Consider the following 14,818-nt stretch of genomic DNA (forward strand, 5'->3'; position numbering starts at 1 on the left):
AGAGTCTTTGCCCCAATCTCAGGGTGAAGGGGCAGATTTTCAGGGTCACACAGTGAGGAGACTCCTCCATAGGACTCCTTCCTATCCTCCTTATACAGAAGTTAACAGAATAGGTGAATCACTAAGTAGAATCTTCACGATTAGTTTGAAAGGGTTAATATGTCAAAGGTCTCAGGCTCCATGCATTTAGAAAGTTCCGGGGTATGGTGAGGGTATCTTTTGCATTACAGAAAAATTGTGCTTGTTTAGGGCAATATCGGGAAGAAATTATGTGCACATGACGTAGACTGTAAGCTCCTCTGCGTTTTCTAATGTCTTCATACCTATTGTGCCCAATCAAAAGGTCTGATGATCTGTAGACTGCATTACTTATTATATAACAGCACTTGTTGCACCTGCCCTGTGTTATAACGTAAACTGTGAAGTGCGTCTATTAGCGCCCAGTAAATAATAATATACATGCATGCTGAGAGGCCGTCTATGATGAATACACAATGCAGGAATGCATTTATTGCGGCGTAGCATGCGGTTTTTATTAGTATGGCTCTAAATATACTATTCAAGTAAAACAAAGTACACTTTCTTTATATCAATTTGATGATTTATTGCATATATCACCATCATATTCCGCAGCGCTGTACAATGACTAACATAAGGAGGTTGAAATCAGGTGGACTGGTTGTATGTTGTGAGATGCTTACTTTTGGTATTGAGATGGTTAAACTTTCTTCATATTATTTCATCTTCAATTGTGGGTACATAACCTTTAGTCTGCAGATTAACCTATTCAGTCCCAGTTCATCCTTAACTTGGTGTCATGAAAGCATGCATTAGCTGGTGGTGTGAACAGACCCAGGTGTCAATCCAGCTGCCCATTCTATTGCCGTCAGGCTTAATGGGTCTCAGGCTGGCTTAACGTCATGGGAGTTGTGCACAAGGTTTTTATGTGAGACATGAACTCGGCATTGCTTGTGCCTGATTATTATGCAAAATAGAAGAGTAACATAATCCCAACACCGTTCTTAGATTCAAATAAATTCAGGTCTCCTGGACTTCCTTCACAGCGTCATTACCAAGCGCGTCACTGTTTTAGCGCTCAAGGGGTTAATGGAAGCTCCCCACATACCCAAACACACACGCCTCCATTGTAGCCCCGCCCATTTTCAGCAGCAGACGTAGTAATAGAAGGGGCAGCTGGCTGGCTCCGGATTATAGAGAGCTGCGAGCGGCCAGAGCGGCCGTCAGTCATCATTAACCCTTGTGTCGCCTGAACAGACTGTGCGGCATCCCTGAGCCGTATTAATTGTGTTCGGCGTGTGGTTTACACCCCGTGGAAAACGAGTCCAATCTGCCCCATATTTTCTTCTCCTAAGGAGCAGTAGAGGATGGAAGCATTAATAAGGCTATCAGGGTATAGTCTAAAACTGAATGGTCGGTTCAGGAAGGTTTTTTCTTCTTTTAGTGAAAAGGTGGTAGATAAGTGGGACAGCTTCCCAGCAGAAGGGGTAGATGCTAACATAGTGAGGGAATCTCAGCATGCATGTAACATAAAGGTATCCTGAATCTAGACGAGAACAAGGACTGATTAAGGTGTGAGCCTTTACATCAGGAAAAATGGGCAGACTAGATTGGCTGAATGGTTCTTATCTGCCGTCTAATTCTATGATTCTCTCTCCTTAGCTGCTCTCAGATTAGATGGGGTTGATTACCAGGACAGTGATTAGTAAATGGGGTGAAAAAGCTCATCTTCCACCTTTAGCATATCCTTTAGATTGTAAGCTTGTGAGCCGGGCCCTCTTTACCTAATGTGTCAGTCCGTCAGTTCTAGTCTGGTCACATCCTTTGAATGTATGGACTGTAATTAGCGCTGCGTCAATTAATAATAATGGACCAACCTGGGTAGGTTTCCTTGAGAGAATGTCTTCACTTGTGGAGTTGGCAGCTATTAGCAGCCACATATCCAATTTTGTATCTTACCACGACGTGCTATTTAATGAATCATGCCCTATCTATAATGGTTGTTTTATTGACTTTTTTTTTGGTTTTTCTAAAACACAGGGGAATGGTTTGTTTTATGTGTTAACCCTCCACATGCCTGAGGCTAGTGCTTAGCAATTCTCTACAAGCCCCTGGCCACCCATTAGTCTTTAGGTATTTAAATCAGAAAGCAAAACGACTGCTAAATATTTCAAATGCAACTCATATGAATTTATCTGTTTCATTATTTCTGCTTCCCTGCCCCCGATACTCGGTATACAGCTGCTATAATGTACAATGTATTCACTAAGCACTCCTGTTACAGGCAGTGTGGTTTCCGATCCCATTCAGTGTATCGGAGAAAATGACACTTTTTCCTCCTCGCAACTTCACGTGCTTCTGTGTAATTGTGGACGCATTCTTCACATCATGAGCAGAACTCACGGACTAATGCCTTGAATTAGAGGAAATGGAGGTTCTGGACCAAGTAACATCGGATTAATGCAATAATTTGTGCTTCAAAGAGCAGGGCTTCACTGGAGTGTATGCATGCGGCCGCAGATGCTTGTCGGAAATCAGTGGGTCTGCCGTCTTAAAAACACAAGGAACTAACAAGAGATTGGGAGATGTTCTGCACATGAGCCCCTTATACTACATACATACACGGGGGCTGTTTTAACCACAGGCCAAAAGGGGCAACTTGCCCAAAGCCCATGCACACATCAGGGCCCACACAAGATGCCCCATGCTGTGCCAAAAACCGTAAAACTAACATATAGCCCAAATGTATACCAGATAAGAACCATTCGGCCCGTCTAGACTACTAATTTATTCTAATGTAAAGACTCGGATCTTAAGTCATTCCTTGGTCTCATCTTAGATTCAGCGTAGCGTGATGCCTATCTAATTCCCTTACTATGTTACCACTTCTGATGGGAGGTTGTTCCACTTATCTACCACCCTCTTGCATCGCATCTAAACCTCCGACCCTCCAGCTTTAGACTATAATATGCGCCACTGTTCCATTGGTAATGCTATTGATCTTCGATGTCCAGCATAGTCTTGCTGATAGGAGCCACCATGATGATCTGCATCAGCTTTGTTTGCTAAAACGTACCAAAGTGGTTAAAAATTGTCTAAACAAGGCGAGAGAAAGTTAATATATAAAATTCATTGTTCATATATAATATAAATACGAATTAAAGCAATGATTGTCTGTTATGTGCATGAGCTATGAATCAGTGTATCCAAGTGATTGCCAAAGTCTATATTCCCAGTACAAGTACCTTTTCCTGTTTAAAAAATTACCTTTCAAGAGTAACTTTTCTCAGGTGTCTGGTCACAGGTTGGCTTTTCCCCAGGTTGGCTTTTGAATAATGGGGCAAGTGATATAAACCCATTAACATTAAATATGGCCCTGCACACAATATAAATGCTCTTTAATTATTCATATGATTATTCATATACTACATGTATTTGGCAGCCCAACCATATAAGCTATTGACTATTTAAACATACAAGCCACAAACACACAATAGTATAGTATAGTAGTATAGTATAGTATAGTAGTGTAGTATTGTATAGTATAGTAGTGTAGTATTGTATAGTGTAGTATAGTATAGTATAGTAGTGTAGTATTGTATAGTATAGTAGAGTAATATAGTATAGTATAGTATAGTAGGTTGAAAAAAGACTTCAGTCCATCAACCTTTCACACATACCTAGTTCTAAAGTTCTAGTATTTTCTATGACAATGGTAGATACATGTCGGTATTTATTATAGAACAGTTCTGCAGGATTCCGTATGCGTTCTGTATTTTAGAAGTGGACAGACGTATAGTACGCACAGTTTGATTTAAGCCAAATGCATTCCCCAGATAAGAGAACTATGAGACACAGTGTTTGCAGTAGAGAGCTTATTGTCTCCATGCTCCATCTAAATTTAATGGATGTATTATACACAGTCTGACATAAGCCTTCTATCAAGAGAATGTGTGCGGGGTGTATGTCAATGCACACGTGTGCACGGTTGATCCCCAGCCTAATAAATGGGTGAAATTTGGTGTCTGTAGGATACTTGTGATTTTTAGATACATAGACATAGCTGCCATTGTTCTGCTTACCACATGTAACATGTTTCCTGATTAGAAATAGAAGGACACTGTTCTATCTCCCATTTGAGTGATGACACTTGCATAGGCCTGCACACAATGACCTGGACCTGTAATTAATTGTGTCATAGCTTCTAGCACCTGTTTGAAGGCAAGTGTGTTTAGAGGGGCATTGTATCCATTTGTAAGAAAGACCTTTTAGATGACATGAGCATTTCGGCTACAGTTGGACTGCATGAGTCTCTCTTACCCTGGCCTAGAATTGGAAATGACAATAACTACAGTAATGGAAGACACATTTCATGCAAGGACTTGGCCTACGCATCCATTTAGTTGTTAACCAATTGTGGCAGTGTTATAAAAATATCTAACCAGGAGTACAATGACTGCATTATGGCTTATTCACCTCTGTAGTGCCAGAGTTGGTGAGTGATGTGCTGCATTGTCCCCTGACAGCTAAAGGGTTAAAGCATTCTTTATATGCCTGCTGGTGATGATTGATATACTGTATATAATGTCAGGTATCACTATTAATTCTGTGTTCTGTTTTTTTTAAAACTATTCAGGACCTGTAATAGTGGAGCATTAGTTTGATGTTTTTATTTTATCGGTATGATTTTTTTAATATTGTATTGCTTGTTTGTAATATGCGCTTATACTGGGCGTCTGTAATTTTTATATGTGGGTATATATATATTGCAGGAACTGTAGTGTATAGGAATTATATCATTTAAAAAATGCCTAAAACAACTGACTCTCAATTATCAATACAAGCATTTCATAATATAAAGATTTTTCAATTTTGTATATCTTCAGTTAATGCACAAAATAATTACAAAATTCAACAGCAATTACAAAAACCTTTTTTATTGCTTTGTTTGTTTGTCACACAATTTTCATGGAATAATTCATTTTTTTCATTCTTATTTTGTAAATCAGCTTGCCTGGGCCCATAGCTTTAGGGGATATACTAAATTATCAACATCATCATAAACCAATACTAAGCTTGGTGTTTAGTTGAGTTTAACCTGAACGTCACCCTCCTTTCCAGAAAAATGTAACAAGGCCAATGTTCCTAAATAATTTACAGCTTTCATTTTAGTTGTGACGGTGTTGTATCCAGGATTCTTTCCTTGGCTTGATACATGCAAACTTAAAAAGCTCATGTTTTGTGGCATAAAAATACATTGTATACCCTGAGAATTACAATTTCTTTGTATTCCTGGCAGTGTATTGAATAAATGTGAAAATGGAAAAAAAGGTTGAAAAAGTTACTTTCTCTATTCGCATATGTGAACAAAGTAAAAAAAAAACACTTCTATTTTTAATTAATAAGTATTTGCTAAGTAGCAATCCTTTCCAGCCCTCATGGTTCAAACAGGGTTAAAAAGCTTTGTGTATATAATGCATCTTGAAAAACAAAGCTCATACTATTCTGTGAATTTGATGCACACATCCTCTAGTGATCTCAAGAAATGTGGCTAGGATTCCTTTCTGACATTTAGGAGCAAGAAATTTTATAATTCTAAGGTTAAGAAGTCATTTCTCTACCTGCCTACACTGCAGATGTTCCTTTAAACAAATTTGTTAATAGAGGACACAGACTACAAAGGGAAATTTAAGTGGTAGACACAAATGGCCTGAAAACTGCAAATTTTTTTTTTTAAATGCCCCAAATGTATTATTTGAATGGGTTTTGTTTATAAAATCTGGTTTTCTCCCTTAGCACTTGTTTGCATAAAGGACTTAAATGATAAGCTCCTCCTTATATTAGAAGATAGGTCCTGGTTTCTCCCTCCTGGAGAACAGAGTGGAGGGAACTCCTTGCAGTCTTGGGCAGAGAGGGCTTTATCATGCTGAGCCTTTGGGAAAATCCTTGTATTTCCAAAGCCCTAATGTGCCTTTTTCCACTTGATGCACATAGAAAAAAATCATTAGGAAACAGGGCATTTTTCCACTGACTATGGGGTGGGGGTAGAGGTTTGCACTAAATTTGCCTTTAAAAAAAACACCCACTAATTTCTGGGTCTTTTTTTCATTCCTCATTAAATAGCAACATTACAAATTCTTGTACTTTTTTTTGCAATTGGCATCTTACATTTTGCATTACATAAATATTGTGCATCCTGTGTAAAAAAAATAAATAAAAATGTTTTGTCTAATTAAATGGCAAATTATTTTTTTACAGTCATTTAAATTGGTTATTAATGACATTAAATAAATTAACAATTTATTAAGGTTTATTTTTAAATATTTTTTTTAAAAAAACTTGTCAGAAGAATGACACAAGGAGAGACTAATATAGGTGTCTTATCTTACTATATATATATATATATATATATATATATATATATATATACACATATATATAAAAATATATATATATATAATTTTTTATTTTGCTTTTGTTCAGAAAACACAACGTAAATTGTTGACTGCTATCTTTTTTATTGTTATTGTATTTTTTTAACGTTTAGTCACTGTGAAACAGCCCTGGTGAAAACACGTTCTATACATCGAGTTCAGGAAGGGCCTTATTTTTCCAGGGGTTTTCACTTTTATTTTCAGTATTTTCTCTGGTTTCTCATGTTCTTTATTTTTCTTAAAATGCAAATTGGCTGTACTCCACAAACGTATGCACATTACAGCCTAGACCCTAAAATATGAACCGGTCTTTTTACCTTAATGTTAAGATTTTCAGCTCAGCACAAAGTGAGCTGATTTTTTTTATATCACACAGTGTTCTTTAGCATATTTTGCATTTTTTATTGTATTATATATATAAGAGGCACAATGCAGTTATATTGTTTAATGAATATATTAATAATAATGGTTTTATTTTACTGTATGGTTTTTTCGGGGGGGGGGGGGTTCACCAGTTTGGGGCTTTCAGAAGTTCATTGTATTTCTTGCTATTTCAGAAAAGGTAATTAACACAATCCTCCAGACCCGGATAGTGTAGTACTGGTAACACAATAAAAATCTTACAGCAAAAAACACAATCGTAAAAAAAAAAAAAACCTAAAACCTAAGATCTATAATATGCATTAATGTAAAAATAAAGGGGTACAAAAAATCGTGTTTTTTTATTATTATTTCTGCTTTACACATCAGCATTTTTTAGTGGAAATGTAAAAATGAACAATCAAGCAAACCTCCTTTTTTGATACATTTCTAGTCTTTCCTGTCTAAGTAACAATAGTGAAATGAAAAGAGAATGTGGATTAGCTGTTAGAGTGTGGAAATGCAGAGCTATTCCTGACAAGGCTGTTAAATTTACTTTCAATCTTCCAGTTCCAACATGCACACTTGGAAACTGAATTCTGAGCCAGAAAAACACATTTCCAAACAAACCACGACAGAAAATCATTCCCATTTACATGTTTCCACTTTACAATTAAAAACTCATTTAGTGGCTTCATTTGTTTCAGTTTGTGTTTTATGTCAATTCAACCTCTATTAAACTTTTTTTGTGTTTATTATACCAATTTGGGGGGCAGAATTCCAAGAAATAATCAGAAAATATACTTGTCAAACAGAAGATTGTCACTTATATCTCAGTTTCTTATAGTTATAATTGTCTTATTTTCTACATAATTTTGGGGCTGTTTTTATGTTCATCTATCTTTAAAACAAATCTAGCAAGTGCAAGTATTGCAAGTATACAGAGTTATACCATTGGCTATATATATATATATATATATATATATATATATATATATATATATAATGGAAAACAGAAGCTTTGTGATGATAAATCTACTCAAATTAAAACGTGTTTTTCTTTTTAGAATCCCACAAATACAATAACTATTTTATTTCTGCAATGGGTTTAAAATTGTTTTGTTTCTCTAAAAAAAATAAAAAGAAAGACATTTGAAAAATAAAGCAGAGACTGGTGTTAAAAATTATATTCAATTAACCATGTTAGTGCCAAATAGGGGCTATCAAAGGATTAAGTGTCCAGCATCGATGCTATATACCCTAATTTTGTGATGATGCATAATACAATTTTATTTTATTATTGTATTTTCTTCTTTACAAGCCTTGTAATATGTTAACTAATTGTAATGGGTTCAGTGGTGAATACAATAATAAAAATAATAATAATAAACTGACCTGATTTTTTACATGCAACATTCCACTAATGGAGGGGCCATCAGAGGCTGCATAACAGGGAAATGTGAAGCTTCCCCTTTATATTTATAACCAGGAGCTAGGACCAGAGTATTTGGGGGTAAAACAATCCCCTAACCCTTAGCTCATTTTCATTAATATAGCTGGATTATGTTACCATGAAATGTGACCAGTTTTCACTCCCTTTTTCCTTTCTGCACCCTAATGTGGTTTTATTTACTTGAAAAAAAGCAATAAAAATAATACAAAAAAAAGAAATATGACCAGTTTTCAAAGTGGGGACCCTTTAGCTATGTAATATGCCAGATATTGTGGAATAAGAAGTGTGCATCTTTTACACCAGCAAACAAGCACTATGGTGCAACACACACACACATGACACTATGGCAAAAGTATTATACCAACAAACATAAGGATGAAAACTGCCATCAATGGTTTAACTCCTTTGAAAAGTTGCTACTGGAGGGAAAATGGTGAAGAGGAAGATTTTGTTTTTAATTATCAGTAAAGATGAGAAGAAACAACTTAAGTTTTTCACCTATTCTTCTAGACATTAATTTACACCTGAAGGCCTAGCAAAGGTGTGTCATATAAATACAGAAATTAAAATTTTAATGAATACTAGGATTCCATTAGGATTGAACAGACTGGCAAATGTAGGGGGGACATTCCATATCTTTTATTAAAAAGTTAAATATCTGTATAATATATATTATATATATATATATATATGTTATAAATTACCTATTCACATAAATATGTGCAATACATAAATAGAAAGTGCAACACAACGTGCCATAGCCAATGCCTCCTGTGCCAAACCTGTGTAAACTGGAAACAGTTTACAAGAAAAATAAAACTGACTAATTACAAACTCACACAATGATCTGCATAGAAAATATATATCTCATGCCCTAATCTGTATTTTGGGAGTTAATTCTCTTTGCCCTGTATATTTGTTTAATAATATTATTTATTTATGTATTTATTTATTTATTTTTATTAAAGTCAATTCACTAACTTACCTGTAAGGAAGGAAAAATGTATTTCTTACCCACTATCACAATGATCTTCATAAAAAAAACTTTGCCTAATCTTTGTTTTTGAGTTAATTCATCTTCATTTTTATGAAATATGTCCCCAATCTGCATATTTTATATTAACATTTTATATTATATATATATTAATACTATTATTTTTTATTTACATTTTTAATTGTTGCTTATTCATTAATTGATTAAAACGTGTTGGATTAAAAAGATAGTGACATTTACAATACATTGGAGTAATATAGTAATTTAGGTTGAAAAGCGTCCATCAAGTTTAATGTACGAATAATATTTTTTTAATTGATATGGATTAATAAATTGATTTCAAATTGTGAGATTAAAAAATAGTTATAAAAAAATAATTTCTATTACTGGACTTAAAACCACATAGCAGACCTTGTGCAAAGCCCTCAGCCTTGTTTTTAACACTATATATTTTTTGCAGTAGAGCAAAAAAACCCTGGCTGGCTTGACCTCTTTGTATGCAGTAAAATATGCTAGGGAAGGATCTTGTAAGATAGTAGGGTTCTATAAAGAGTTCTGCTTTCTCTTCCCACCCTCTTCTTGTTTTGAGCCTGCAAACAGCCATGAAGGGTATGTAACAATGGCAGTGCCCTGAGGAGATCCAGGCCAGTGCAAACTTGCAGCATTTCCTGGCTGGGTAACCCAACCCCCCCTGTTCTTCAGACCTCCCTCTGCTGGCTTTAAATGTACTCCAAAGATGATCTGCTGGGAGGGTTAACCTGTGCCTGAATTACATAATATCCTCTCTACCACATTCTTACACATGCAGCTTGTCTCTGGCATGCTTTACATGCCTGATTGGTTATGACAGGGTTAATGTAATATTTTGCCTTTCTATAACTGGTCTAGCTATTTCTCCTTTTATTCTAATCTATATTTAGTTCTTTTTTTTTCTTACAATACTTAATGTAATAGAGACATACAGATCCAACAGTGTATACAGATATGCACCCTTACACATTGCATACATTCTGTATTCAGCAACATTTATCTATCACAGATGAAAATTTGGAGTTATATATATATATATTAGTATGTGTATATATATATATATATATATGTGTATGTATGTATATATATATATATATATATATATATATATATATATATATAACCCTTAGTCTATTCCAAGTAAACATTTGACCACATTTAACTATAAACTGAACTTCTGCACATACTATTCCATTCATTTTGAAAATCATAATGATTTTGTACAAGGCCTAAACTAAATGTAAATAAAAGACTGACAAATAGTTTTTTGCATTTGATCCCCTTAGGCATACTACATTCTGCTTTACATTTTAATCTGCTATGAAAATTAAAGTATAGGTCCAATAACCAAATAACTTTTCTGCAAATTAGGTTATTTTTCTAGTAATGCCTGTTTTTTTGCAGCTCTGCAATATAACAAAAAATAATGTTGATAAAAGTAGTTCTATTCATGCAACTTTTTTTCCAAAAAAGGGAGAATTTTGAATGTATTATCTCCAAGACCATGGCCAGCATTTCTTACTCAGACTATAAATTTCAACATTGTTAATTTTGCTATGAAATACTGTTCCCTAGCCAAAAATTTTTTATTATATTATATATATGTCATTAAATGTAAATTTAAAATTGTATTGTCTTATAAAATTATTTCAAGGAAACTGACATTTACGCTAAATGATAACAAGGTGACTATTAAATAAAAGGCCTTAACTGTTTATGCTTTATTTTTCAATGTTATTTTCTTGTTGCAGATTGTCATGTCAATTTAGAGTGAATTTATTTTGGTGAGTAGATTAGTTCCATATTTGTGTATTATTCTTACAGTCTTCAACACCCACAATCATTTATTTATATCCCTTGTTTGTTCAGACCGTGCATCCAAGCAATACATATTATACATTGTCATTTTTTTGCTTTTCAATCTAATTGGTAATTCTTCTTTCCTACAGTTACATGGTCTACAGGACAGGTTGGAGTTTTCTTAATATAATAGACTTTTGTGTTACGAAGGCCTAAATTAAATGGAATTTATTTGAGACGTTAAATGTCTGGGCCTTTCACTCTGTCTTCATAATAATGTGTATTCATTTACTTCTGTAGAATATTGTTGTCTGAAGAAAGGCCCTTAATGGTCGTATTCACAAAAGAATTAGGAATAAAGAATTAGAATCTAAAATAAAATAGGAAATTCATATTTAAAATATATTGTGGATATTTTTTTTATTATATATATATATATATATATATATTTATTACACTGTGGTGGTAAAAAATGGAAAACCGAAAGCTTAGCTCAAATAGCTTTGAGGACCAGCAGCGAACGTAGTTAATCTACTAATATTCAACAGGAACTTACAGTAAACCCCTTCCTGTGCACATGTGCGTGCAAGGAGGAAACACTGTTATTTAGCAGTTGTTTTCAAACAGACTCATGCGCCGAGTTTATACACACCTATCTAATCTATAAATACACACTGCATACTGGTTTTTGCTTTTAGTGTTTTAACTGAAAAAAAAAGGCCATGGACTTCAACCACATGACAACCGCATAACTGCATTTAGGAGAACTGCTGAAGAGATAGCATGTTCAAATTGTTCATGTTTGCTAGACAAAGGGAGTAATTTTAACATTTTGAGTGCCATGGGTGTTACTTCATAGGCCATCTCTCTGTCACTCAATACACTTAACTATCTAAGAGCCAGAGACCTGAAAGGCTCATTGGATCACACACACACATAGGGCACTGAAAGGTTTAAAATAATTTACATGGGCAATAAAAAATGGAAATTGTATTGTGTTTATTATTATGCCATTATTTTAAATAAGCAACTACACATTAAGTACTAATGTCAATTCTCATAAGAAGAAATGTTTATTACAATTTATAGTTTTTAATGCTTTATTACAATTGTACTAAAAAAACATGGTGGCTGGTAAGGTGGCTGGCTCTCATCTTTTAAAAAAATCAATAAAATATACAAATTTAAATACTTGTGAACGTATGTATTTGCAAAATCTATTTGTACAAAATAAAGATAAGACATGAAGGCAGCGGAACAATGGTGTTTTTTTCCACTCTTGTGCCCTTAACAAGATCATCTTATACCTTTTCTAGACCGACACAGGTCTGTCTTTTTTCCTGTTATTGTTAGTAACATACATTTCTTGGTTTCCTTTTAATGTTTTTATATATATGTGTGTGTGTGTGTGTATGTATATGTATATGTATGTATATATATATATATATATATATATATATATATACACACAATTTTTTTTTTTTTTTTTTTTACTAAAACCACCAATAAATGAAATGAAGTGATATCATCAATATGCTACTACAACGTTCTGTATTGTTGGTCAAACAATAAATGGAATAAAAAAATGTGCCTGCTTTATATAAGAAATAAATGAACTATTAGTTCACGCTAGGGGATCTAGTTTCTTAATTCTACTACTAGACTGAAATTTAGCACCTTTTTTCTCATACTTTTCCTTTGCAGTCTATGGGGACATTGTATTCCATTGTTGGAGTCAAATTCTTCTCTGGAGATAACATCTATTGGTAGCTGTGGTGCTCTGCCATACTAGGCAAATATCATCAGTGGTCCTCTGAAATACCTAGGAAAACTAATGGGATACTCTGCCACAGTAGGGACAAGTCTACTAAAATGCATGCTTAGTTCTGGTAATCACCTATTTAATTAATTGTAAATACCAATATTAAGGACATTTTCAAACTCTGTAAATGTGGTACTGAGACACGATTTAGGAGTTCCATGGCATCAGAAAGCAATAAGACAGAGGCTCATTTTATAAGACATTCATACAGGAAGGTATAGGCCCCTGCGCCTGTATTTCTTATTCACATAATAATAATTTCATGAGGTGAAAGGGTGGATGAGTCAGGATCTGTACCTCTATAAAGCTCTGTGTCTGAAATTCTCTGCTGCCCCATTAAAGTTACATTTTGCGGTTTTAAACCTTCTGGAGTATTGGTCCCAAATGTTTCACTCAAAAAAAATAAGTTTGTTTTCCAAAGCAATCCTTACATCTTGTATTCACTCTTTATGTGTTATTCGCAACTCTTCATACAGAAAGTGGAGGTTATATTTGCACTAAAACAAAAACTGTCCATTATTCAATTTTATGTATCCACTATTTATGTGTCTATGGACTATTATTAAAAATGCTTTTAAAATTCTGGTGTTTTTGATTTTTCTTTAAGACCTTTGTTACCAAAGGGATTAGCAGTATATTTTAATGGCAATTATGGGTGAGCAATTTAGCTACGTAAAGCTTGTATATTGTTTACTTGAAGGGAACCAATGTATTCTGTAGTGGTGTATAAATGGGAAATAGGGCATACAATATGAGACTTATTTAAGCACAATGAAACAGATGGTGTGGAAAAGCCAGTTCATTAGAGCTTACAAGTGTAATATAATATTCTGCAGCAAAGTGCAATGAAATAGGTTTCAACTTCATTAATAAACAAGGGTTAAAATATGGGAGTGTTTCTATAACACAGAGACATATAATATAAAAGGATTCCATCAGGCCTTTTTATGTATATAGAGCAATAAAACGCATGCAATATTACCAGAATCGGTACATCATTAATAATGTTTTATCTTGCGCATTTATTTTTACTTCTTACACAGATATGAGATGTGATAATACATTTCTTTGATACCTAATCTATCTGTATCGACAGACTAAGTATTTGTAACAAATATTAAAACATTGCTACTATCTAGCAAAGTATTCCTAAAAAAAAGACCCCCCCCCATCATTTCACAAACATGCTATTCAAATCTTGCTTTCTGTAGGGAATACCTGATGCATTTCTGTAATAAATATGTTGGTGGGTATTTGCTGGTATTACCGGTATATAAAATGATGTTACTAGTCATTATAACACAGCCTGCTTTTCCATTAGGAGTTTGTTAAATAACAAGGTTAAAATAATTTTTCTTTAAAGGAAAATTCTCTAAATAATGGCTGATCACACAATGAATGGTTCCCTGCAGATTACTGACATACATATGTAAAACAGTTGCGTTCACTCATAAATGCATTTTATTGTTTAGTGGGTTTTACTTATTGTAAATATGCAATTTAATAATTCACTTTAACCCTGTGGTAATATGAAAATAAGGGAGTCGTGTAAATAGCAAAACATTTTAAATGTCTTATAGGAGACGGATGCATTGCAGGCCATTTTAGTAACAAAAGGGTTAATGCTGGAATTGTCCCATTAAATTTTTTTTTTTTGGTCCAGAGCTCAGGAATCTCACTCATTCAGATCACTGAACCTTGACTGCTACATATGTGCCATGTTTGCCCTATTTAGGCTTCCCCTTGTGCATTTTTGGGGGAAAGTTCTGGTTAAACTTTTATTTCAAATGCCATTCCTATGTTATTGTTTTTATTATTTTTTATTTATATAGTGCCAACAATTTACTCAATGCTTCATACAATACATATGTTGAAAGGGTCTGACAAAACCAGAACTGACAGACTAA

This window comes from Spea bombifrons, chromosome 5 (genome assembly GCF_027358695.1).
Source record: "Spea bombifrons isolate aSpeBom1 chromosome 5, aSpeBom1.2.pri, whole genome shotgun sequence".
NCBI lineage: Eukaryota > Metazoa > Chordata > Amphibia > Anura > Pelobatidae > Spea > Spea bombifrons.